This window comes from Phocoena sinus, chromosome 13, assembly GCF_008692025.1.
Source record: "Phocoena sinus isolate mPhoSin1 chromosome 13, mPhoSin1.pri, whole genome shotgun sequence".
Lineage (NCBI taxonomy): Eukaryota > Metazoa > Chordata > Mammalia > Artiodactyla > Phocoenidae > Phocoena > Phocoena sinus.
This window is the reverse complement of record NC_045775.1, coordinates 74,977,843-75,005,008: the sequence shown is the minus strand read 5'-3', so window position 1 is coordinate 75,005,008 and position 27,166 is coordinate 74,977,843. Positions and strand designations below refer to the sequence as shown.

Sequence of the window (27,166 nt, the reverse complement as noted above, 5' to 3'; positions counted from 1 at the left end):
TTTCTGTCTTTGCTGGGCCATAGTGTATCACTTTAGTCACTCTCTTGTCAAGAACATACCAATTATCTTACTCCATGGTCCTTATGCTGCAACTTTCCTACACATTCCCGAACACTTTTGATCAATTTGACCATCTGCTTCTCTGCTCCAACTTCCAGATGGCTGGATGCTGTAGGTAGGGGAAAAGCACATGACTGTACAGGTGTGGTTTCCAACTTTAGCTAGATTCTCAGTGCTGCTCTGCAATCTTCCTACATGGTCCCAGTTGGTATCGTCATCTGTTCCTCAAAACACTTATGCAACTCCAGCCACTCCTCAAATTTATTCTGCAAAGATGGCTTTGTTTCCTATTATCACAGAGAAAGTTAAGGCCCTTAGATATGAACTCTCCCCATCTTTCTTCTCCTAATGCTACAGATTTATTGATTTAACTCATGTTACAAGATATCTTTCCAAATCAGTTTCTGAGACAAGGATTCTTGTGTGTAGTTAATTTGGGAGATGACCCCCCCAGGAAACTTCAGTAGGAAATGGAACGTATACAAGGAAGGGAAGGCAGCCAGTGAGGGTTGTGTTATAGAGTGAGTTTTCTGTGTAAGTAACTGGGGCTTAATCCTACTGGCAATTCTTTTTTTTTTTTTTTTTAACATCTTTATTGGGGTATAATTGCTTTACAATGGTGTGTTAGTTTCTGATTTATAACAAAGTGAATCAGCTATACATATACATGTGCTCCCATGTGTCTTCCCTCTTGCGTCTCCCTCCCTCCCACTCTCCCCCTCCCACCCCTCCAGGCTGTCCCAAAGCCCCGAGCTTATATCCCTGTGCCTTGCGGCTGCTTCCCCCTAGCTATCTACCTTACTACGTTTGTTAGTGTGTATATGTCCACGACTCTCTCTCGCCCTGTCAAAACTCACCCTTCCCCCTCCCCATATCCTCAAGTCCGTTCTCCAGTAGGTCTGCGCCTCTATTCCTGTCTTATCCCTAGGTTCTTCATGACATTTTTTCCCCTTAAATTCCATATATATGTGTTAGCATACGGTATTTGTCTTTGTCTTTCTGACTTACTTCACTCTGTATGACAGACTCTAGGTCTATCCATCTCATTACAAATATCTCAATTTCATTTCTTTTTAAGCCTACTGGCAATTCTGAGAGTCAGCAGAGAACACGTGTGAGAGTTGCCCTACCCACCCCCACCAAGGGATGAAGGATATTTACACACCATCTCCCATTTAATTTGTGACCAAAGGCTGCTGCAGGGGCCACTATGTTACTGACCAGAGTTCTTGGCTCCCTTAATCTATAAAAATTGATCAGAGGCCAGACAAGAAATTCAGGCAAGGCTTTATTGGGGCCCCTGTTGCAGCAAATGGGGACAAGAACAAGCAACAGTTTCCCTTGCTTGCCTGCTCACTCCCTGAGCAGGGGTTGGGGGGATTAGGGGGGGAGCTGGTTCCTTATATGGGGTGAAGGTAGTGGTGGGTCCAGGGGTCAGGTCGGAGGGGTGGCTTAGGTAGTTTGCCCACCGCTTTGGTGCTGTTGTGTGTAGGGGGCATGTACCCTGTTTTTGCTCCTGGCTTTTCAGAAATGGCAGTTGGGTTTTTGGTCTCTTTGTATTTTGTTGTCCTTAATTTGCCCCAACTGTGCATGCACACACTTATTTTTAGTCCCTCATAGTTTCTTTCTATTTTGTTGCTTGAGGAGATGTTTGTCCAGGTCAAACACTGCAGCAAAGGGTCCCAGGTCCCAGCCTGTCTCAATTATTCTCCAGAATTCTTGGCCTGGTGCTGTCACATTCTCTCGGAAGGGTAAGACCTTGTTCCAGCTGGTAAAACTTGTGAAACTTTTGGGTGGGACCTACCTGGCTCTTACATATTCTGCATTCTCTTTCCAATACATTATTTATCTAGAAATGCTAGGCTTTTTCCATGAGATGACAGTTATTTAGTATTTAAGTCAAGATTTTTAGAATAAAAAAATACTGCCCTCCGTCAAGCGCCTGGCTCCTGCCTCTGAAAGTCATGGTTTTCAAGAGATATTTTGTGTGTGTGTGCATGTGTGTGTGTGTTTGCACAGGCTATAGGTTTACAAAAGACTACCTACAGCCTTTTCTTGTTGCATATTATCTTCTCTGAGGTAATTAGTCACATACTTTCGCTCTATATTTAATGTTGGAGGAAGCCAAATGATGGTGATAAAATAATCCCTGAGAAAAAATAAATTGGGATATATTTAAAAATATTATCTTCTAATCTTATCTGACAGTGTCTCCCCTGTTTGGCTGATGATGTGACAGACCATAATGCTGATGCTGGCAAAGATGCATGCTGGACTCCAAGTTCTGAAGCTGATGCCCACCAGAGTCCTAACTGATGCCCAGAATTCATGTCTGTCTAAATTCTTGGCTGCTGAGCCTGTTGGCCCTCCAGCTCTCCCACTTGTTCTACAGCCTGCTTGAGAAAAATTTCTCCAAAAGGCTAAATAAATAATACGTAAACCTTCCCATAGATTAAAGAACCAACTCCTGAGCAGCGCGCCCAAGACTGTAATGGGGAAGAACAAATCTGACTCTGTATTGGATCTGTTTCTTTTACTTTAACCTTTGTATTCTATTGCTTTTGCTACAAGTTAATCACTAAAGGGATGTTGCTATAGCATAAAGAATACATAATGGCCCATCTCCAGGAGCCCTGCCTCCCATGCCTGAGTGTTAAGTTAAAATACCTTTGTTTAGCTCACAGGAAACATCCTGTGAATGGCTGCAGGAAAGAAGAAATTAACACATCCCCTCCAGAGTCTGGTGGAACAAGGAAATATTTGCAACAGCTTATCATCTTTTTTACTTTACCTGCTCACCTACCCACTTTGTTCTATAAAGGAAATTAACATTTAAACCCAGGCAAGATGGTTCTTTGGGACACTAGTCCACCATCTTCTTTGTCTGCTGGCTTTCCGAGTAAAGTCACTATTCCTTACCCCAGCAACTCATCTCTCGACTTATTGGCCTGTTGTTCAGTGAGCAGTATGAGTTCTGCGAGCAGTTGGAGTTGGTAACAAACCTCTCATGGTTGACTTTTGCCTTTCTCTTCACCCTCATCTCTTGCTGCAACCTCCTTCTTGCCTGTTGTCTGAACACATTGATGCACTCGGACATCTGAACACATGTGAGCACTGTGACCTCATTGTGCCCTTCTTCCCTTTGCTCCTTCTGTTCTGCATACCCTTTCCCCTGCCATGTGCTGGGGAACTCCAAATGTTTTAAAAACTCAGCTCAGTCACCTCTTCTCTGGAGCTCATATGTGTTCCCAGCAGAGATGCTCATTGACTTCTATTGGGACCTCATATATAAAAGGTAGATGAGGAGAGTGTCTACCACAACAGTGGCTGTGGGTTTTTAATGGTATAAAATGATATAAAGCATGGAATTCTTCCTGGTGCAAAATCAATACTTGATGCATGTTAACTGTGTTAGTTCTTTAGACACCTTTACTATGAAGATCATTGCAATCTGTGGTGTCATTTATGTGCACATTTCCCAGTGCCCATGGGATGGAGCTGTGTCTTATTCATCTTGTGTCTCCAATATTTAGTATTATGTTAAATAAATGGATGAAGGAAACCCATCTCTGTGACACTTGCCTGACACTTACCTGGAGTTTTATAGGCCAAAAAAATACCCCTTCATTATTTCACTTCATTCTTAAATTTTTTTCATGAACAGCCAATTTTTTAGGACAGTGAAACTATTCTGTATGATACCGTAAGGACAGATTTATGACATTAAACGTTTGTCGAAACCCATAACTATGCAACACAAAGTGAACCTTAATGTAAACTATTATTATTAGTTAATAACAATGTATCAATATTGATTCATCAATTGTCACAAAGGTTCCACATGAATGAAAGATGTTAATCATGGGAGAAACTGAGAGCATGGAAGAGGGAGGGGTATATGGCAGTTCTCTGTACTTTCTGTTCAATTTTTTTGTAAACCTAAAATTGCTCTAGAAAATAGACTCCATTAGTTAAAAAAGTAGTTTCCTGAAGCTGTGAGGAATAGTGGGTGGTATTACCTGAAAATTAGAGACGTGGTGTAGTTGGCCCAACGACACACAATTAAAACAGAAACAAGATTTACATTTTCTTACGCTGCACTCTCCGTAGTTAGTACGGGATGAACATTTAATCTCCACTTAACTTTTTGTGAGGGATAAGACAACCTCATCCTTGACATTCTCCTTCCAGCACTTTGGAAAGTAAGTCTTAGGTGGAGTAGAGTTTATTAGGGACTGGATGAGAATACCCTTCACAAGACTAATTTAGAGTCTTTATGACTCAGTAGAGGCTGTCAGTCCTAAGTTATTTGACATTTAATTCCTGCTGATATAAATTTTATATGACAAATAGTTTCATTTAATTGTGTCACCTCTGGCTTATATACACCATAAAAGGTTTCCATTTTAACAGCCAGCAACAAAAGAGTATCGGCGGAGAGGAATAATGTTGAGAAAACTTGCAAGAGCACGGATGGCTTTCTGGGGGAGAAGATCTCTGGAGGGAGGTGAGGTGGCTTTGGGCCCAAGTACACCTGCACCTGTGCTTGTGCTGAGTGCCTGGACTGGCAAGGGCACTACTTCCTCTTGGGACCTTGATTGATACTCTTTTCTTCTAGCAATGAGTCCACATGTCTGCCCCTCCTCTGGCTTATCCTTTCCACCGATGGGTTTTATGCAAAAAGAACTTGCTTCATAACATGCTCTGGCATGCACTAATGCACTAATAACAATTTCATAATAATTTCACGAAGAGTCTCTAATCTTGTATCTTTGTTTCTTTAAGTAAAACCACTGTATTTAGGGATGGTGGCATGACTGAATTCCATTAAATATTTGGAAAGTACTGACTTGTATTTGTGTATCAACAAACTATGTACTGAGCAACTAGTATATGCCAGGCTGTATCGTAGACACTATGGAGAATGAGTGGTCTCTGTCCCCAAAATGTTTTCAGTCTACTGGGAAGAGCTGACATACCTATATAATGAGACAACAATAAAAGGCATATGTGTGCAGCACTTTGTAATTTATTCAGGACTTTCATGTGTCTATTACAACAACACTCTTGGGGGGAGAAGAGTGTATTGTATTTCTCCCATTTTACTGGTGACAACTCTGAAGTCCATGGTGCGACATGGAGCCTGATTGCTGATAGGAGGTTAGTAATAACGGTTGCACCTCAGAATGACATCTGTCCTCAGGGTAGGAAGTAGCCTACGAATGCGGGAGCTATAACTGTGAATAGTAGTATTACTCCAATATTTCATGTTTCTTGGAAGGCGTGGGAACCATAGTATAGGCCATGTCCTACGTGGGCATAAAGGCAGATGAAGAATATAGAAGCTCCGTTTGCATGTAAGTATTGAATAATTCAGCCATAATTAACGTCTCGGCAGATATGCATGACAGATGAGAAGGCAGTTGTTGTGTCTGGTATGTAGTGTATTGCTAGGAATAGGCCTGTTAGGATTTGTATGATTAGGCAGTGGCCAAGTAGGGAGCCAAAGTTCCATCATGAAGAGATGTTTGACGGGGTGGGGAGATCAATAAACGTGTAATTGAGGGTTTTTATTAGTGGGTGTGTTTTTCGAATGTTGGTCATTGATGTTCTTGTAGTTGAATAACAACGATGATTTTTCATGTCATTGGTCATGGTTGAAGTCCATGTGAGAATAATAATGACATACATTGTTTTTTTTTTTTTTTTTTTTTTGTGGTATGCAGGCCTCTCACTGTTGTGGCTTCTCCCGTTGTGGAGCACAGGCTCCGGAAGCGCAGGCTCAGCGGCCATGGCTCACGGGCTCAGCCGCTCCGCGGCATGTGGGATCCTCCCAGACCGGGGCACAAACCCGTGTCCCCTGCATTGGCAGGCGGACTCTCAACCACTGCGCCACCAGGGAAGCCCACATTGTTTTTATTATAAGCATTATTTTTGTAATTAGTCTTGTGGGGGTTTCTTCGAAGCCTTCGCCTATTAATGGGGTCTTAGGGTTGATTGTGGGTGGTGGTGTTGGGTGTGGGATTGTCTTTAGCTTTGGTGGTTCATTTTTAGGTTTAATAGTATTTTTGATTTATTTGGGGGGAATGTTGGTTGTGTTTGGTTACATGACAGCTATGGCTACTGAGCAATACCCTGAGGTTTGTGTTTCTAATAAAGTTGTGTTGGGAGCGTTTCTTTTAGGTTTAGTGGCAGAGTTTTTAGTAGCGTTATATGTTTTAGAGAGTGAGAAGGTGGATATTGTGTTTGAGTTTAGTGGGTTGGGGGGTTGGGTTATTTATGGTACAGGAGATTTGGGGATTTGTAGTGAGGAAGCTATGGGAATTGCTGCTTTACATAGTTATGGCGCTTGATTGGTTATTGTTACAGGTTGGTCATTTTTTATTGGTGTTGTAGTTATTATGGAGAGTACTCGGGGTAACTAAATAAGAGTATACCAAGTGTAATAGTGATAAGGAAAGATAAAAAGTAAAGTTTGATAAGACCTTGTTGGTTTGAGGTTAGTATGGAAGCCTTTGAATAAAGGCTTGTAGTTGAATAAAGGCTGTAGTTTTTGGTAAGATGATTTCTATTCAGGTTAGGTCTAGTAAGGAGGTTGCTAGTTTTTGGCTTATTAATAGGTTTAGGTGAGGGGGTAGGCGATGTATAATTGTGGGGAAATATCCTAATAGAGTGGAAAATTTAGTGGAGTTTGATGAGTATACGTATTTTAAGTTTTGTGTGTAGATGTTAATTTCGAATGCGAGAATAAAGCCTAAGGTTGTTATTGCGAGAGCTGTTCGTTTTAGGTGCAAGGGTATGGTTATTAAAGGAGTCGTTATTGGAGGAATATTGTTGGACAGAATAAATCCAGCGAAGATACTTCTGATTAATAGGCATTTGATAGGGTTAATTAATAGGGGATTATTTTCATTAATGTTCGTGAAGGGAGGGAAGTGAGGTTGTCCTAGTAGTGTAAAGAAGACAATGCGAGTGCTATAAATAGCTGTGAGGGAGGTAGCGGTTAGAGTTAATAATAGGGCTCAGGCGTTGGTATAAGACGAAGTGGCGGCTTCGATCATGAGGTCTTTAGAGTAGAATCCGGTGAGGAATGGTATTCCTGTTAGCGCGAGGCAGCCAATAATAAGGGCAGTTGTGGTGAAGGGAAGGACTTTGTATGGTCCTCCTATTTTTCGAATGTCTTGTTCGTTGTTTAGGTTATGAATGATAGAGCCAGAGCATAAGAATAATATGGCCTTGAAGAAGGCGTGTGTGCAAATGTGTAGAAATGCCAGGTAAGGCTGGTTGAGACCAATTGTTACTATTATTAGGCCCAGTTGGCTGGAGGTGGAGAAAGCAATAATTTTTTTGATATCGTTTTGGGTGAGGGCACAGATGGCTGTGAATAAGGTCGTGAGGGCACCTAGAGAAAGAGTTATTGTTTGAATGAGTTTATTGTTTTCTATTAGAGGGTGGAAGCGGATAAGTAGGAAAATCCGTGCTACAACTATTGTGCTTGAGTGGAGTAGGGCTGAGACCGGGGTGGGGCCTTCTATTGCTGAAGGGAGTCAGGGGTGAAGTCCAAATTGGGCTGATTTTCCAGCTGCGTCTAGTACAAGTCCTACAAGAGGAAGATTTGAGGAGTTTTGGTTGAGTGTGAAGATTTGTTGCAAATCTCATGCATTTAGGTTAAATAAAGATCATGCTATTGACATGAGGAATCCGATATCTCCGATGCGATTGTATAAGATTTCTTGAAGGGCCGCTGTGTTTGCGTTTGTCCGTCCAAATCATCAGCCGATGAGTAAGAAGGATATAATGCCTACTCCTTCTCATCCAATGAAGAGTTGAAAGAGATTATTAGCTGTAACGAGGATAAGTATAGTGATAAGGAAGATGAGTAGGTATTTGAAGAATTGGTTGATGTGGGGGTCAGAGTGCATATATCATATTAAGAATTCTATGATAGATCATATGATGAACAGTGCCACGGGTATAAATATGAGTGTAAAGTAGTCTATTTTGAAGCTAAGTGTTAGTTTAAGGGTTTGGATGGTAATTCAGTGTCAGTTTGAAATGAGTGCTTCTTGGTTTGTGTGAAGAAATATTATTGTTGGGATTAGGCTAGTGATGAAGGCGGAAAGGATAATATTACATAGTGTTGGTACTTGTTGCTTTTGTAGAGGTTTGTGTTGGATATTATGATTGGGGCAGTTAATATTAGTACTGTGAGTAAAGCAGAGGAAATGAATAGGTTTATTACTTTTATTTGGAGTTGCACCAATTTTTTGGTTCCTAAGACCAATGGATAACTGTTATCCTTTCAAAGTTTGAAAAAGCCACATTGTTAGGTGTGGGGGCATGAGTTAGCAGTTCTTGCAATACGTTTTTGGTAGATAAGAAGCTTTGATCTTCTGTTACTTGTTTCACAAACTAGTGTTTTCTTTAAATTATATTTACAGTAAAGGGGGCCTAGGATAATTTTGAGGTTTAGTGATAGAAGTAATAGGGGAATGATGGGTAGGGCTATTAAGGCATGTTCTCACGTGCCTGAGGGGGTGAGGTTGTTGATATGGTGAGTGTGTTTGCCGCATTGTGTTGTGATTAGCATATATAGGGAGTAGAGGGCTGTAATTACAATATTTGTTCCTATTAGGATAATAGTGAGGTTTGATCATGAGAAGCCTGATATAACCACGAGTAGTTCTCCGATTCGGTTGATGGTGGCGGGTAGAGCGAGGTTTGTTAGGCTTGCTAGTAGTCATCAGGTGGCTATTAGTGGGAGAAAGATTTGTGGGCCCCGTGCTAGGATTATGGTTCGGCTATGGATTCGTTCATAGTTCGAGTTTGCCAGGCAGAAGAGTATAGAGGCTGTGAGGCCATGGGCAATTATTAGAGCGGTAGCTCCTATGTAACTTCAGGGGGGTTGGATAAGGATGGCTGCGATAACGAGTGCTATCTGGCTGACTGAAGAGTATGCGATGAGTGACTTTAGGTCTGTTTGACGTAAACAGATAGAGCTGGTTTTGATTATTCCTCACAAGGAAAGCATGAGGAAAGGGTAGGCCATATGTTCTGTTAAAGGGTTAAGAATTGATGTAAATCGTAGTATGCCGTAGCCTCCAAGTTTTAGTAGTACAGCTGCAAGGACTATTGAACCTGTGATAGGGGCTTCTACGTGTGCTTTGGGTAGTCAAAGCTGTAGTCCGTAGAGGGGTATTTTTACTAGGAAAACTACTATACAGGCTAGTTATATGAGGATATCGGATCAGGAAGTGGATAGCCGTTGGGTTCAGTGTTGTAGTAATAGAAAATTTAGAGATCCTGTTGTATTTTGTAGGTATGTTATTGCTACTAATAAGGGAAGGGGCCCTATTAGTGTGTAAAATAGGAAGTAGAGTCCTGCATTGAGTCGTTCTGTTTGGTTACCCCAGCGGGTAATAATGATGAGAGTGGGGATTAGTGTGTCTTCAAATATGAGGTAGAATAGGATTAGTTCTGTGGCGGCGAATGTAATAATTAGGAGTGTTTGTAATGTAATCAGTACTGGAATGTAAAGCTTTTTTCAGACGAGTGGTTCTTTGAGAAGGTGGGATCGGCTTGCTATTAGTATTAAGGGAAGGAGTCATATTGTTAGGATTAGGAGTGGTGTGGAGAGGGGGTCGGAGAAGAATGTTAGGGAGTAATTGAGGCTGTTGTCGTTGAGTTGATTAAGGAGGAGTAGGCTTGTAAAGCTGATTGGTAGGCTATGAGTTGTGGTATTAATTCAGATAGAGTTGTTTTTTGATAATCAGGTTAGATGTATTAGTACGATGGTAGGAATGATGAATTTTAGCATTGGAGGAGATTGAAATTTTGTACGTAGTCAGTGCCGTATGTGTTGGAGATTATGACTAGTAGGGCTAGTCTGATGGCTGCTTCACAGGCTGCGAATACTAGGAGAATAATTGGTAATCATGCTGGCTGGGGTGAAGTGTGAGTTTAGGATTGTGAGAGCTGCTAGAATGAACAGGGATAATATTATACCCTCTAAGCAGAGTAGTGCGGATATTAGGTGGGATCGGTATACTAATAGGCTCATAAGGGATATGGTGAAGGCTATTAGGATGTTTATATGGATTAGAGAAACTTGGTATTTGTGAGTTTGAATCACAGTCTAGTGGGTCGAAATCACTTGTTTTATTTTAAACTAAGTACCATATTTGTCTCATTCTAAGCCCTTTTGGGTTCATTCGTAGGCTAAACTGGCTGCTAGTAGGGAGATTAAGAATAAGGTTATAGTAAGTATTGTTCCTAGGTTATTTGTTTGGGTTGCTCAGGGGAGGGGAAGTAGGAGGGAGATTTCTAAATCAAAGAGAAGAAAGGTAATTGCTACTAGAAAGAATTTTATGTAGAAAGGTAGACGAGCAGATCCTACGGGGTCGAAACCGCATTCATAGGGGCTTGCTTTTTCTGCGTATATGTTTAGTTGAGGGAGTCAAAAAGCGATAAATACGAGTAGTAAGGCTAGCGTTGTATTTGTTAGTAGTGTTAATAGGAGATTTATTGTTCTTTTTCGGGGTGCACCGAAACTAACTGATTGGAAGTCAGTTGTACTTATTAATACTAAAAGGACTATGAACCTCATCAATAGATAGATACGTAGAGAAATAGTCATACAACGTCTACGAAATGTCAGTATCAAGCAGCGGCTTCGAAACCGAAGTGATGGCTTGATGTGAAGTGGAATTTTATTTGGCGTATAAAACAAATAATGAGGAAAGTGGATCCGATGATGACGTGTAGTCCATGGAAGCCTGTGGCCACAGAGAAGGTGGATCCGTAGATTCCGTCTGAGATTGTGAATGGAGCTTCTAGTATTCTGATGCTTGGAGTAGGGTAAAATAAAGGCCGAGCATGATTGTGATGAAAAGGGCTTGAAGTATATGTTTGCGGTTCCCTTCTATGAGACTGTGATGGGCTCAACTGATAGATACGCCAGAGGCTAGTAATACAGAGGTATTAAGGAGTGGGACTTCTAAAAGATTTAGGGGGTGGATGCCCCACAGGAGTCAGTTGGTCTTCTACTTCCAAGATCTGGTGCTCTGTCCTCACTATGATTTGTGTCCATGCTTCTATTCCCTATATACTACAAAATCTCCCAATAAAATATGAACTCTTCCAAGATGCTAATATGACAAAATATGTGTTACTCTTGTGTATGCCATTGTTGACAATGTTTTGGTTCTTGTGGTGGGTATTTTGTACATTTCTAATTATAAGAAAATCAAATATTATTATTATTACATAATAATAATACTTGTTAATATCCAACTATCCATAACCAAATGTGTATGGACTCTATTAGCACACCCTATATCTTAGACATTTCTCATCTTGAGTCTAACATTCCTTCATAGTACCGACTTTGTGCATTTAAAAGTTCTATCCTCCATGCGAAAGATGTGATACTTGACAAATCTTTGAGGATGACTCTCACTATTTGTGCTGGATATCTCTTACTCCACTTAATCCATTTTTCATACCTCTCTGTACTTTCCTACCCTGCTCTCTGCCTGCAGAGGCTGACCTGCATGAATTATATCAGTGGTCTCCTGTGCCCACAGGAAGAGATATCCTATTGGATTTGGCCAGTTGGGATCCCTGGCAGGAAATCAGAGGGAGGGAAGAGAGTGAGGTCAGGATATTTATTCTCCAGGCTCTCCCTCTATGAGGTCATCTTGGGCTGACTCTACTGCTCCTCATAAGGTGGACTTCTCTCCTTCCTGCATCTTCTCCTTCTACTTGTCTCCTCACATCTGGGAGAAGTAACAACCGTTTACCAAAAAAACTTATTTACAAAAGAGACATTTTATTTGTAAACAATTCCTTTGTTCAGTCGTCTTTATCCTAATCTGAGTGAGCCTTTTGTTTCTTATTAGGACCTTATTTTTCTATTGACATCTTTAAAGAGTCCAGGTACCTTGAAAGGTTCATGCTCCATGCACCAGCCTCTGTCCTAGCTTATCCTTTCTACGAATAGACCTTTTGTAAAGTGAAAATAAGCACAATGACCTCAGAAGGAAAACTCAGTCAAAATGAGAAGTAGAAAAAGTTAATATGATGTGAATGTTGGGGTGGGAGAGGAGGTGGGCAGAGCTAGAGATAAAAGAAAGGGCACCCTCCTAACAGGAAGTCTTCTGTTTCTCATCTTTGAGTTACTTTTAGTGGCATTTGGGTATTTTGAGATACACAGAAAAAACTTCCCCTAGGAATGTCTATTTCTAAAACACATACATATGTACATTAGGAAAATAGCATAGTGCAATGGGAAGGGATCTGGGAATAAATTTTTGATCTACTACTTACTAGTTTTATCATCTGTTAACTTCTCTGAGGTTTGATAGCCTCATAGGAAAAGTGTAGATAATATAGTCATAGACCTTTAATAAATGATGAGTATGCCTATTTGTCTTTGGGGTTTAATTATATTCTAGGTATGTAGAAATATAATTTTCTAAGTAAAATTTTTTTGGGGGGTGGAACCTTATTTTTGTGTCATACGTAAGAGGAAATATAGATCATTGTTTACCCTGAAAATTAAATTCTTCCCCAAATATTCACCAGTCAAAGCCAGACTATCCACAGTTGAGAGAATCTCAGTTGATTCATGTTTACCATGTTTACCATGTTACCATGTTACTCAGTTTACCATGATAGAACCTTTTGGAATAAGGGTTCTGGGATTGAGGACACCATTTTGTATCCTTAAATGAATCTCTAAGGAAAAAGTTTATTAAGTAACTGCTGCATTTTTGTGAGGTCTTATGTTAGGTTCTTCATATATAAAAAATAAGTAAACCAATGTCCTTGCCTACAAGGATACCTCAGCTTGGTTAGGGAGAAGGATAAGGGCTGATCTATCAAGGTCATAAGTCATATCATATTATCCTTTGTCTCCCCAGTGCTAATATACCTCCCAGTCCATTGTGAGTATGTAGCATAAAAGCTTGTTGAATCTGAATAAATTGATAGCCAGCAATGCCAGGCATGGGAAGCAGAGACACCGAGTGCATTAGCTATTCAAAGAAGAGACAGCTTTTTGTGACCTTAAAATTTCACGGAGGTGGAGGAAATTGCTCTGGGTCTTGATAACTGTGTAGATTTGGGTAGGTTTAGAGGGGCATGGACACGACTTTGGGGGACTAATTATTTACTTAGTATAGATTTATAGAAACCAAATTACCAAGTAAAGTGGTATGAATTTTAATAGGAAATTATTTAGACACAAATTTACATAGTCTTGACTTTAAAAGGACTCGATTTACATATACCTTCCAGAAGAATGTGTTAATTTTTTTATCACAACCAGCAATATGTGAAAGTGCTATTTCACCATAACTGTATTAGCATAGTGTGTTAAATTTGAAAAATATTTATTTGCTTTGTGATAGATGACACCATATCTCAATTAATAATGCATTAGTGGAAATTTTAATTAATTGAGCAAGCACAGGGTGGAATAAAGATGCTGTGATTGCACAAGGGTAAGAGGAGCAAGAGGAATTGAGGCACAGGAACGGGGAGAGAGTGAGAACCATGACTGAATGTAAGCCTTCTTAGGTTGGCTCTCCATGGTGTAGTTGGCAGGGGATCAATAGGCTGTGGGAAGTGAGCAAAGTACAATATGCAGGAATGGTGATGGGAAGGGCATGTACAGCAGGAATAGCTATGGTGAATGGAAACATATTTGTCATCCAGAGGGAAGGCTGCCAGATGGGAATCTTGGAGGTGGGGCAATTATGAGTGAGGAAAAGGTGTGACGTTGGCTTGAGTCTGCAGGTAGGGATTGGTGCAAGCAAGGAGGATAGGAACTGGGAGGTTGGGGGTCAAATGCATTAGCAGTACTTTTTTGATGTATCTGAGGATGAGGTCCAGGATTGTGGGGTAACTGGGCATCACTTACCATCAATAAATAGCAGGAGTGCTCAATGAAATGTCCTAGGATATTGGGGGAGAAGGGGAACATTGGGAGAAAGTGGAATATTGGATAGAGGAAGTGTGGCTTCAAGAAAGAAGTTTTCAGGGCAGGTTAATACTGGGATCAGCTTGTATAGCTATCAGGAGCCCGTAGAGCTTATTAGTTAAAGTAGGGCTGGCTCTTCCATTAGTCAGTCATTTGACGTGGGCAAGGCCCTTTAAACTTTGGGTGTCTCAGTTCCCTCACCTGCCAAGTACATCTTTTAAAAATGAGTTTAAATGAGATGTTACATTTCACATGAGCAGAATGGTGTCTGGCACATAGTAAGTGCTCCTAAGTGTCAGTCACTTTTGTTGGCTGTAGTGTTGTATTGCTGAGGTCGGAGGTGGTGTGTTTCCTGGTTGCTATTTTGTATGTTGTTGGAGGAAAGGTGTTTGTGTGTTGTTATATCAGGGATCTGAGGGATGGAACTGAGGGGAAGGCTGAAGGCCAGTATTTTCAGGAAGGGTATATGGGACTGGCCTCTAATTCCTTCCAACAACTGTAGCATTGAAATCGCTAGGTGGTATCTCGGGTGTGGGGGTGTTCTGAGGAGCTCTGGTTCTTTATGTCTCAGTGTAGAAGGAATTCAGCTAGAGGCAAAGTGACAGATAAGAAGTGATTTATTAGAACAGGATGCTTGTGAGCCTTACAAGTGGGCAGACGAGAGGGTGCCACACCCAAGAACCTAGTGGGCTACAGTTTTATAATCAAAGGAAAAGTGGGGAGGGGGAGAAGACCACATTCTTCCTCATTCTTGAGTAGACGTCGAGCTTCCATCATCAGTTCCTCCTCCATGTCTGCTGAGGTGTTTTCTTATCTCTGCATGGTCAAGCCGGGACTGTCATGGTACAATGGAAATGAGCAAAATAAATGGTAACATATTTTGGTAACAAAATATGGTAAATCATCTCAGCTTTCAATATAATGTCACCCTTTCCTATAATTTTGTTTTTAGTGTGTGCAGAGGAGCGTGTCCTAGGAATCATTAACTTACTGACCTCACTGGGCAGGATGTGGGTCTCATTTTACCATTGTTTTATTGTTTTGGGGCATGTCTCATGCTTCTGTTGTATGGTTTTGTTGCAAAGAAAGCCTGCTTTCTTGGATGATCATTAACTTACAGGGGTCTCCCATACTCTTTTATTTACTTACAATTCCTTAGTGGAATTAACTATTTAATCACCTACTTTGTCCCTTTCCCGTATCCCTATCAGAATGCTCCAGGGGATGCTGGAAGAATCCTTCAAGTGCCCTTTATGGGCATGTTATCCAATTAGCATCCTCCTAGATCTCCTCAGTCTTTGGACTTCAGAGTCCTTTTATATACAAAGTCACACTCAGAAAAGGAGCAAGGCAGGAATTGGGGTAAATATTCAACATTTGTTGCAGAGTTTCTTTCTCATTGGAAGGAAAGGTAAAGTCTGGACTGACTTTTTGACTTAGCCCCAAATATGCCTCTTCCTTGTAGGCAGCTGGGGATACCAGTCTGACTACTGCCTATCATGAAACCCAGGGGTCCCTAAGTGCACATTTGCAGTCTTGGCTTAATCTTGGTTTTCTGCTTCTTTATGTGGGGGTGTATATGGGTGTCATCTGTTTTGATGGGCTTTGTTCCGTAAGGTGAGCTTATGAGCTTTGCAAAAATAGCCTCGGTGTTTAGCACCCTTTAGCTCCTTAGTTTGTCATTCTTGTTTATCTGTTTAGACGGTGATCTTTATTTTCTTTTTGGTGTGGCCTGATTAAAGCAGGTGAACATTTCCTGAGAAGTTTTAGCTCAGAGTTTATAGCTTCCACCATGTGTGTTATTATTCTACTCTTGTCTAAAGCCACAGCAGTATGAGAGGCCTATTTCTCACGATGATTTGAACACCAGTAGAAAAGCTTCTACCCTTTGTGTTCCCAGAAACCCAAGGGCCCAAACAACCTGAGTGCAGACTTAAGGTATGCGTTTCAGTTGGGGGGTTGGAAGAGAGCTTCCCAACTTTGAGTTCTGGATAAAAGGCCCTTCCATCTTAGATGAAACTAAGGTGAAGAATACATCAAACCATTATTTGGCCATAACAACCTTGGTCACAAATTAGTTTAGAAAATTCATTCTTTTGTAGGTTTCTTTTAGTAAGACAGGTCACTTCTGACAGAGGGACAGGAACTAGGAAAGGTCCAAGGCCTACCTAGGAAGGTATATCACCACAAATGGGGCTCTGGAGAACTGAAGAAAGTGTCTGCAACACACTTTGTGTTTGCTTCTGTTGGTAGTGGTGGTGGTGGAAAGAAGTGGCTGGTAAAAGGGAAAAGGAGATTGGAAAAATCACAGGTCCTTGCTGACAATCTCGATCTTACAGTACAATCTTGGGTCATTCACTGGCATCAGCAAATCAGGGTAAGAGGTCTTACCACACTTCACCTGATTGGGAAGAAACTCGGTGAGAAAGGGGCAGAGCTGAGATTTCCAGAAAGTGTTTTTTTCCATTACCAGCCCATCTGAGGGGATGGGGTTCCAGTACAAAAGCGTAACTTAGGGCGTACAAGATAATACAATGAATCTTCCTTTCACAGAACAAAAATTATTCTCCCCCCGTGTTTCCATTACTAAGTGAGCTGCCTCCTGTGTTGGTTTATAAATTGTTAGCTACTTTGTGGGTTCAGTGGGGCTAGAGGTGGGGTAAAAACTTATCTTCCAGTGTAGAGGTATAAAGCATTGCATATCCAAAGAAGAGGAAAAAAAGAGATATAATTGCTTTTTATATATCTACTCCAACTAGACTAAGTTACTCAGAGTCCTCAGAGCATACTTTATACACCTCTGATTCCTAACCGTTTTTTCCCAGTTTTTTTTCTGTCCGGTTCAGTCTCACATATCCAGTTTACATTTGGCCTTCTTTACCTTTTCTTCCTATACACATACAAATGGATGTTCCTTCAGCTCTAATTATCTGTTTCTGAGTAGGATGTTCTAATTTGTTGATTTCCTTGTTGAAATGTGATGCTCAAATTTAAAGACAATACATCAGATGTGATCAAATAAATGTTAACTAAAAATAAAACAATTATTTCCCAGGTTCTATTGGTGTCATTGAAGATGGCAGCCACAACCCACTAAGATTTTTTGTCTCCTAAAACTTCTGGGTCTTTTCTCCTTAGTTTCTCCTTAGTTTTCTTTTCTCCTTAGTTTCTCCTTAGTCTCCTTTTCTCCTGGGCCGTATTCATACCACAGGTACTTTGTGCAGTTGGCTGTTTAGACATAAGTGTAGGAATTTATATTCATCTTTGTAAAAATGACATCTTGTAAGATTCAGCTCATCACTCTAGCCTATTAAGATATATTTGAAACTGAATTATAGGAGATTAAGTTTCTTTTCCGCCTAACATCATCCATATGGTTGATGCACGAGGCCAGGATCTCATAAAAATATTGAAAAAGACATAACAGAAGAAACACTCTAGTTCAGGGGACCCTGTGCTAAAGCTGATAGGAGCCCGAGAACCACCAAGTTCCAGCCTGCTCCAAATGTTAGCTTCCAGTGCCTCCTCCCTGCCTGAGTCCTCTGCTCTCCAACCCGATTCTCTTTGCTGTCCTTTTCTGACCCTGTGCTCATGTAAAGGGTTGGAATAACTCCTTTCTAAGCTGTACCTTCCCTTTGTGAATGGTCACATGACTCAAGCCCATATTAATGTCTCCCATTCCTGGACCACTCCTTTTGGTCCTGGGTATATACTTCTCATTAATAAAATAATTATTACACTAACATGAATTAATATTGCTTTAGCCCTTAATATGTATCTGACACTATACTGAGTGTATTGTATAAATTATCTGATTTATCTTCATAGTACTGCTCTTTGCTGGTTGTCCTGTTTTATAAATGAGGAATCTGAGGCTTAGAGAGTTTAAGTCACCCATTCAAGCTCATCTGGATATATTAAGGCTTGAAAATAGGTCTTTCTGAGTCTTCACAACCCTTTGGGTTGTAAAGACTTTGAGGATGGAGACTGGTTTTATTTATTTATTTTAACATCTTTATTGGAGTATAATTGTTTTACAATGTTGTGTTTGTTTCTGCTGTATAACAAAGTGAATCAGCTATACATATACATATATCTGCATATCTCCTCCCTCTTGTGAGTCCCTCCCACCTTCCCTATACCACCTCTCTAGGTGGTCACAAAGCACCGAGCTGATCTCCCTGTGCTATATGGTTGCTTCCTACTAGCTATCTATTTTACATTTGGTAGTGTATATATGACCATGCCACTCACTCACTTTGTCCCAGCTTACCCTTCCTCCTCCCCGTGTCCTCAAGTCCATTCTCTACAGCTTCATCTTTATTCCTGTCCTGCCCCTAGGTTCTTCAGGACAATTTTTCTTTTTTTTTTCTTAGATTCCATATATATGTGTTAGCATACGTATATATTCTTCTCCTTCTGACTTACTTCACTCTGTATGACAGATTCTATGTCCATACACCTCACTACAGATAACTCAGTTTCGTTTCTTTTTATGGTTGAGTAATATTCCACTGTATATATGTGCCACATATTCTTTATCCATTCATCTGTCAATGGACACTTAGTTTGCTTCCATGTCCTGGCTATTATAAATAGAGCTGTAATGAACATTTTGGTACATGACTCTTTTTGAATTATGGTCTTCTCAGGGTATATGCCCAGTAGTGGGATTGCTGGGTCATACGGTAGTTCTATTTTTAGTTTTTTAAGGAACCTCCATACTGTTCTCCATAGTGGCTGTATCAATTTACATTCCCAACAACAGTGCAAGAGGGTTCCCTTTTCTCCACACCCTCTCCGGCATTTATTGTTTATAGATTTTTTGATGATGGCCATTCTGACTGGTGTGAGGTGATACCTTATTGTAGTTTTAATTTGCATTTCTCTAATGATTAGTGATGTTGAGCATCCTTTCATGGGTTTGTTGGAAATCTGTATATCTTCATTGGAGAAATGACTATTTAGATCTTCTGCTTATTTTTGGGTTGGAGTGTTTGTTTTTGTGATATTGAGCTGCATGAGCTGCTTGTATATTTTGGAGATTAATCCTTTGTCAGTCACTTCATTTGCAAATATTTTCTCTCATTCTGAGGGTTGTCTTTTCATCTTGTTTATGGCTTCTTTTGCTGTGCAAAAGCTTTTAAATTTCATTAGGTCCCATTTGTTCATTTTTATTTCCATTACTCTGGGAGGTGGATCAAAAAGGATCTTGCTGTGATTTATGTCATAGAGTGTTCTGCCTATGTTTTCCTCTAAGAGTTTTATAGTAGCTGGCCTTACATTTAGGTGTTTAATGCATTCTGAGTTTATTTTTGTATACAGTGTTAGGGAGTGTTCTAACTTCATTCTTTTCCATGTAGCTGTCCAGTTTTCCCAGCACCACTTATTGAAGAGGCTGTCTTTTCTCCATTGTATATTCTTGACTCCTTTATCAAAAATAAGGTGACCATAGGTGCATGGGTTTATCTCTGGGCTTTCTATCCTGTTCCATTGATCTATATTTCTGTTTTTGTGCTGGTACCATAGTGTCTTGATTACTGTAGCTTTGTAGTATAGTCTGAAGTCAGGGAGCCTGATTCCTCCAGCTCCATCTTTCTTTCTCAAGATAGTCTTGGCTATTCAGGGTCTTTTGTGTTTCCATACATATTGTGGGATCTTTTGTTCTAGCTCTGTGAAAAATGCCAGCCGTAGTTTGATAGGGATTGCACTGAATCTGTAGATTGTTTTGGGTAGTATACTCATATTCACAATGTTGATTCGTCCAATCCAAGAACATGGTATATCTCTCCATCTGTTTGTATCATCTTTAATTTCTTTCATCAGTGTCTTGTAGTTTTCTGCATACAGGTCTTTTGTCTCCTTAGGTAGGTTTATTCCTAGGTATTCTATTCTTTATTTGCAATGGTAAATAGGAATGTTTCCTTAATTTCTCTTTCAGATTTTTCAACATTAGGGTATAGGTATGCCATAGATTTCTGTGCTTTAATTTTATATCCTGCTACTTTACTAAATTCACTGATTAGTTCTAGTAGTGTTCTGGTAGCATCTTTAGGATTCCCTATGTATAGTATCCCATCATCTGCAAACAGTGACAGCTTTACTTCTTCTTTTCCGATTTGGATTCCTTTTATTTCTTTTTCTTCTCTGATTGCTGTGGCTAAAACTTCCAAAACTATTTTGAATAGTAGTGAGATGGGCAACCTTGTCTCGTTCCTGATCTTAGTGGAAATGGTTTCAGGTTTTCACCATTGAGAACGATGTTGGCTCTGGGTTTGTCATATATGGCCTTTATTATGTTGAGGTATATGTTCCCTCTATGCCTACTTTCTGGAGGGTATTTTTCATAATTAAGTGTTGAATTTTGTTACAAGCTTTTTCTGCATCTATTGAGATGATCATAAGATTTTTATCCTTCAATTTGTTTACATGGTGTATCACAATGATTTGTGTATATTGAAGAATCCTTGCATTCCTGGGACAAACCACACTTGATCATGGTGTATGACCCTTCTCATGTGCTGGTGGATTCTGTTTGTTAGTATTTTGTTGAAGATTTTTCCATCTATGTTCATCAGTGATATCAGCCTGTAGTGTTCTTTTTTTGTAGCACTTTTTTTCTGGTTTTGGTGTCACGGTGATGGTGGCCTTGTAGAATGAGTTTGGGAGTGTTCCTCTCTCTGCTATATTTTGGAAGATTTTGAGAACTATAGGTGTTAACTCTTCTCTAAATGTTTGATAGAATTAGCCTGTGAAGCCATCTGGTCCTGGGCTTTTGTTTGTTGGAAGATTTTTAATCACAGTTTCAATTTCAGTGATTGTGATTTGTCTGTCTATATTTTCTATTTCTTCCTGGGTCAGTATTGGAATGTTGTGTTTTTCTAAGCATTTGTCCATTTCTTCCAGGTTGTCCATTTTATTGACATAGAGTTGCTTGTAGTAATCTCTCATGATCCTATGTATTTCTGCAGTGTCAGTTGTTACTCCTCCTTTTTCATTTCTAATTCTGTTGACTTGAGTCTTCTCCCCTTTTACTGGCTAAATGTTTATCAATTTTGTTTATCTCTTCAAAGAACCAGCTTTTAGTTTTATTGATCTTTGCTACCGTTTCCTTCTTTTCTTTCTCATTTATTTCTGATCTGATTTTTATGATTTCTTTCCTTCTGCTAATGTTGTGGGGTTTTTTTTGTTGTTGCTGTTCTTTCTCTAATTGCTTTAGGTGTAAGGTTAGGTTGTTTATTTGAGATTTTTCTTGTTCCTTGAAGTAGATTATATTGCTACAAACTCCCCTCTTAGAGGTCCTTTTGCTGCAACCCATAGGTTTTGGGTCAGCATGTTTTCATTGTTATTTGTTTCTAGGTATTTTTTGATTTCCTCCTTGATTTCTTCAGTGACCTCTTGGTTATTTAGTAGTGTATTGTTTAGCCTCTATGTGTTTGTAATTTTTACAGGTTTTTTTCCCCTGTAATTGATACCTAATCTTATAGCTTTGTGGTTGGAAAAGATACTTGATATGATTTCAATTTTCTTAAATTTACCAAGGCTTGATTTGTGACCCAAGATATGATCTATCCTGGAGAATGTTCCTGAGCACTTGAGAAGAAAGTGTATCCTGTTGTTTTTGGATGGAATGCCCTATAAATATTAAGTTCATTTTGTTTAATGTACCATTTAAAGCTTGTGTTTCCTTATATATTTTCATTTTGGATGATCTGTCCATTGGTGAAAGTGGGGTGTTACAATCCCCTACTCTTATTGTATTACTGTTGATTTCTCCATTTATGGCTGTTAGCCTTTGCCTTATGTTTTCAGATATTCCTATGTTGGGTGCATAAATACTTACCATTGTTATATCTTCTTGGATTGATCCCTTGATCATTATGTAGTGTCCTTCTTTGTCTCTGTAATAGTCTTTATTTTAAAGTCTATTTTGTTTGATATGAGAATTGCTACTCCAGCTTTCTTTTGATTTCCATTTGCATGGAATATCTTTTTCCATCTCCTCACTTTCAGTATGTGTCTGTAGGTCTGAAGTGGGCCTCCTGTAGACAGCATATATACGGGTCATTTTTTGTATCCATTCAGCCAGTCCATGTCTTTTGTTCAGAGCATTTAATTAATTTACATTTAAGGTAATTATCGATATGTATGTCCCTATTACAATTATCTTAATTGTTTTCTGTTTGTTATTGTAGGTCTTTTCCTTCTCTTGTGTTTACTGCCTAGAGAACTTCCTTTAGCATTTGTTGTAGAGCTGGTTTGGTTGTGCTGCATTCTCTTAGCTTTTGCTTCTCTGTAAAAGTTTTAATTTCTCCGTCGCAACTGAATGAGATCCTTGTGCTGAGTAGAATAATCTTGGTTGTAGGTTTTTCCCTTTCATCACTTTAAGTAAGTCCTGCCACTCCCTTAAGTATGTCCTGCCACTCCCTTGGCTTTCAGAATTTCTGATGAAAGATCAGCTGTTAACCTTATGGAGATTCCAGTGTGTGTTATTTTTTGCTTTTCCCTTATTGCTTTTAATACTTTTTCTTTGTATTTAATTTTTGATAGTTTAATTAGTAAGCGCCTTGTCATGCTTCTCCTTGGATTTAACTTTTATGTGACTCTCTGTGCTTTCTGGATTTGATTGACTATTTCCTTTTCCATGTTAGGGAAGTTTTTAACTATAGTCTTTTCAAATATTTTCTCAGACCCTTTCTTTTTCTTTTCTTCTTCTGGGACCCATATAATTTGAAAGTTGGTGCATTAACTGTCATCCCAGAAGTCACTGTGACTGTCCTCAATTCTTTTCATTCTTTTTTCTTTATTCTGCTCTACAGTAGTTATTTCCACTATTGTATCTTCCAGGTCACTTATCCGTTCTTCTGCCTTGGATATTCTGCTATTGATTCCATCTAGAGAATTTTAAATTTCATTTATTGTGTTGTTCATCATTGTTTGTTTGCTCCTTAGTTCTTCTAGGTCCTTGTTAAACTTTTCTTGTAGTTTCTCCATTCTATTTCCAAGATTTTGGATCATCTTTACTACCATTTCTCAGAATTCTTTTTCAGTTAGACTGCCTATTTACTCTTCAGTTGTATGGTCTGGTTGTTTTTCCCTTGTTCCTTCATCTGCTGCATATTTCTCTGTCTTCTCATTTTGTTTAACTCACTGTATTTGGTATTTCCTTTGTTCAGGCTGCAGGTTTGTAGTTACCATTGTTTTTGGTGTCTGCCCCAGTGGGTGAGGTTGGTTCAGTGAGTTGAGTAGGCTTCCTGGTGGAGGGGACTTGTGCCTGTGCTCTTGTGGGTGAGGCTGGATCTTGTCTTTCTAGTGGGCAGGCCTGTGTCTTGTGGTGTGTTTTGGGATGTCTGTGAACTTAGTATTATTTTAGGCATCCTCTCTGCTAATGTGTGGCATTGTGTTCCTGTCTGCTAGTTGTTTGGTATTGGGCATGCAGCACTGGAACTTGCTGGTCATTGGGTGGAGCTAGGTCTTAGCACTGAGATGCAGATCTCTCAGTGAGCTTTCACCAAATGACAGTAGATGGGGCCAGGAAGTCTGTAGTTGTCCAGTGATTTGAGCTCAGCTCTCCCACCTCAGATGCTCAGGCCTGACACCTGGCTGGAGCACCAAGACCCTGTCAGGCACATGGTTTCTTATTTTGTTAAAGTCTTTAAGCCAGCTTGTAGGTTTTAGCATATCTCCATTGGTGGGAGGGAGTTCTCATTCAAGTATGTGCTGTTCCTGGTGCACGGTGACCAGGTGACTGGGTTCCTGAATGTCCTCAGTGAGGCAGGGGTGCCATGGGTGGCCTCCCTGCTTTCCTCCACCAAGAACCTGCCCCTGAGTGGCTGCATGCTCTTCCCCAAAGGCCATGCAGCCCATCCATGTGGACCACACCTGTATCTGAACCCCTGTGGATGAGAGTGAGGGCTCAGAGAGGTGGAAGAGGAGGGAGGAAAGGGCCCACTTCAAAACTTTGAAAATGGAGTAGTCCTGGAGACTGGCTTTATATTTCTCTGTCTTCCTACCTAACAGAGATACCTCACAGTGTACTGACATGAGCATACTGTGGTGCTTAATATATATGTGTTGAATTAAAGAGTAAATTAATTAATGAAATAGGTGTTGTACAACATTCTTTTTCTTTCTGATACTATGTAAACATCTGGAGACATTTTTCAAGGTAAGAGAGATAATATATACGTGTCTGGAATACTACTTGTATTAATATGCTAGGGCTACCATAAAGTACCACAAACTTTGTGGTTTAAACAACAGAAATTTATTTTCTCATGATCCTGGAGGCTAGAATTCCAAAATCCAAGTGTTGGTTGTGTTGATTTTCTCTTAGGTCTCTCTCCTTGGCTTGTAGATGGCCAGCTTCTTCCTGTGTCTTCACATGGTCTTCCCTTTGTGTGTGTCTATGTCCTAATCTCCTCTTCTTATAAGAACTGCAGCCATATTGGATTATGTTCCACCCAATGACCTCATTTAACTTTAATCACCTCTTTAACAACGCTACTTGCAAACATTTTCACATTCTGAGGTTCTGGGGATTAAGACTTCAACATATATATTTTGGGGAGATGCAATTGAGCCCATGACACTGGGAAGTAGACTCCAATGAACATCATGAAGTTTCCAGAATGTGTATCTTTCTTGGAATCTTTCACTGAGTTAGTGTTAATACATTTGTTATAGACTAGGGGAAAAAATCAATCCTCCCTTTAGGCATAGTTTTCTCAGCAGTTTGATATTTCCTTTTAATTAAGTCAAAAGTATTTTTGATATTTGGGGTTTTTTTTTCCTTTTCTAAAAGAAAAATCAGTGAAGTTATAGGGTGAAATAGGGTGAATAGTCTATTGAATGAGAAGAATCTAATTAAAAGTCTATTTTTTTCATGAATTTTGCCTCCCTCATTTGGCTCTCTGTATATTTTACTTAAAAACATTTAAAGTTAACATTTGACATAGCTGACATCTAAGATGCTGAAAACTGATCTTGGGATATGGTGTGCCTAGATTCTTATTGTTACTCTATTATCACTGCCAGGTTGAAACTTATTTCTTCTTAATTTGTCATTTGCCTATGTCACTCATATATTTAGGGCCTGTCAAGATTTTGTGATTTTAAGGGTGCCTGGGAAAATGACAGCTGCTATCCTACTCTTAAACTGCAATCTTTTAGCTTAACTTTGATTCCAGTTAAAGCACAAATTCCCTGGAAGGGTTATGCTAAGTTGTTTACAGTTTAACCTGACTGAAACCTCTAATTAGGGGAAGGATATAGAACAGCATGAGAATCACCAAAAATGGGAAAGTGGGGGCCAAAAAGGAAAGCTCGGGGTACAACAAACTCACCTACATTATAATATTGACCAGAGTCAGCTCTTCCTTAGGGATGTTTAGGAAAAGTCTGTAATTTAAGAACTGTTGTGTTCCTTTCTGATGGGGAATGATGGCTCCTTGAATTAATTAACTATTGCTTGTATCAAATTACTAAAAACTTAGGGACTAAAAAGAATGCCTATTCATTATTTCAGAGTTCTGTAGCTCAGCAGTCGAGGAGCTCCTGACTGGGTTCTCTGCTTATGGTCTTATGAGGTGCTAAAGTCAAGGTGTTGGCTGGGCTGGGTTCTTGTCTGGAGGCCCAGGGAAGGATCCACTTACATGTTCTATCAGATTGCTGGTAAAATCAGCTCCTTGCAGTTGTAGTCCTGAAGTTCCTGTTTCTTTGCTGGCTGTCAGCTGGAGTTTACCCTCATTTCTTAGAGACCATTCATATCACTCTCATGGCTCTGTCCTTCAAATCTGTAATGGCCATAGAGTCCTTCTCACATCTGGAATCTCTCTGATTTTCCCTCTGCCTTCCTTTTCACTAAGCAGCTGGAGACAGCTTTACGCTTTCAAAGGCTAATGTGATCAGATTAGTCCTATCCAGATTTTTTTTTTTTATATTTTAAGATCAACTAGGGACTTTAATTACAATTATAAAATATTTTCACAGCAGTGCCAAGATTAGTTTCATTGAATAATATCAGGACAGACATTTTCTTGGTGGAGGGGATCTTAAGAAGTTTTCCTATCACACTCCTCTTAAACACTTCTTGGCCCAGCAAACATCCTAACCTCCACCTTGTGCCTGCGTTCCCCAAGGAAATAGAGGGTTAATCTTAAGGGTTTCATAAGCTCTAGAATCCAGTCAATTGCCCTTCTCATTATTTCTTCACATCTCACTTTGTGAATAATCTGTTCATAGACCACTTAATTTTCCCTTTTAAGACAGCTACAGAGCACTTTGAATTTTTTAGTGCCCCAGGACCATCCTGTTGACCGGGATTGGTCCGGTGCATGGAAGGAGCTGGAGTTGCTTCATGGTATATTTGGAAGCCTCCTTTGCATCTCTCTGACTTGCATCTAGGACTGCCCAGCCCCTCCCCAGAGAATTTCTGACAAATGGCAATTCAGACTTTTTTTCTTGAGTTTCCCGCTTCACACTATTCTGTAAAGGAAGCCTTCCCACTCCTGTCAGCTGCAGCCATTACAATATTCTTAAACTGAACCCAAATCTGCTTCCCACTGGTCTCAGTTCTGGCCCTATATAGGATAGACCATTCTGACAGCTCTTTTTTGGTCTCATTCTATTTTCTGTTTTTCTATTTTCCCTTTGCTGGGAAGCAGCATATGTCTCAGTCAGCTGAGATTCAGACCCTGACCTCTCTCTCAAACAAAAATAAATACTGTCCTCCTTAGACTTTTTCCTCCTTCACACCTGCCCTTGACATTCTTTTAATGCATATTTCAGATGGTGAGCTGCACGGGCTTTGTGTTCTAAAACGTGGCAAGTGATGCAGATCACAAATACCTGGAAACCTGCTCAGTGTACTGGGGAGAGTGTACTCTGCTGAGCTGGATGGGTTTTCTGCTCACCTGTTGGAACTGGAGGATGCTGTGGTTTGAGGGAAGGCTGTGAGGAGTATACCTGGGAGTGTGTCCAGGGTGGGCCTTAATCAGAAGTATTGTGGGGCAGCAGAAAACCAGAGATCTTTATTATGAAGAAGCACATACTTCCATTTTTGTGTAGAATGACGTGTATGGTTAACAGTGAACCAGAGGATGAGGTGACCTGAGAAATTTC

The 27,166-nt window shown here is 40.0% G+C and overlaps 1 pseudogene; it reads right to left on the bottom strand.

Moving 5' to 3' along the window:
* Nucleotides 1-6,459: 6,459 nt before the first annotated feature.
* LOC116764052 overlaps nucleotides 6,460-27,166 on the bottom strand; it is a 45,022-nt pseudogene continuing 24,315 nt past the window's right edge.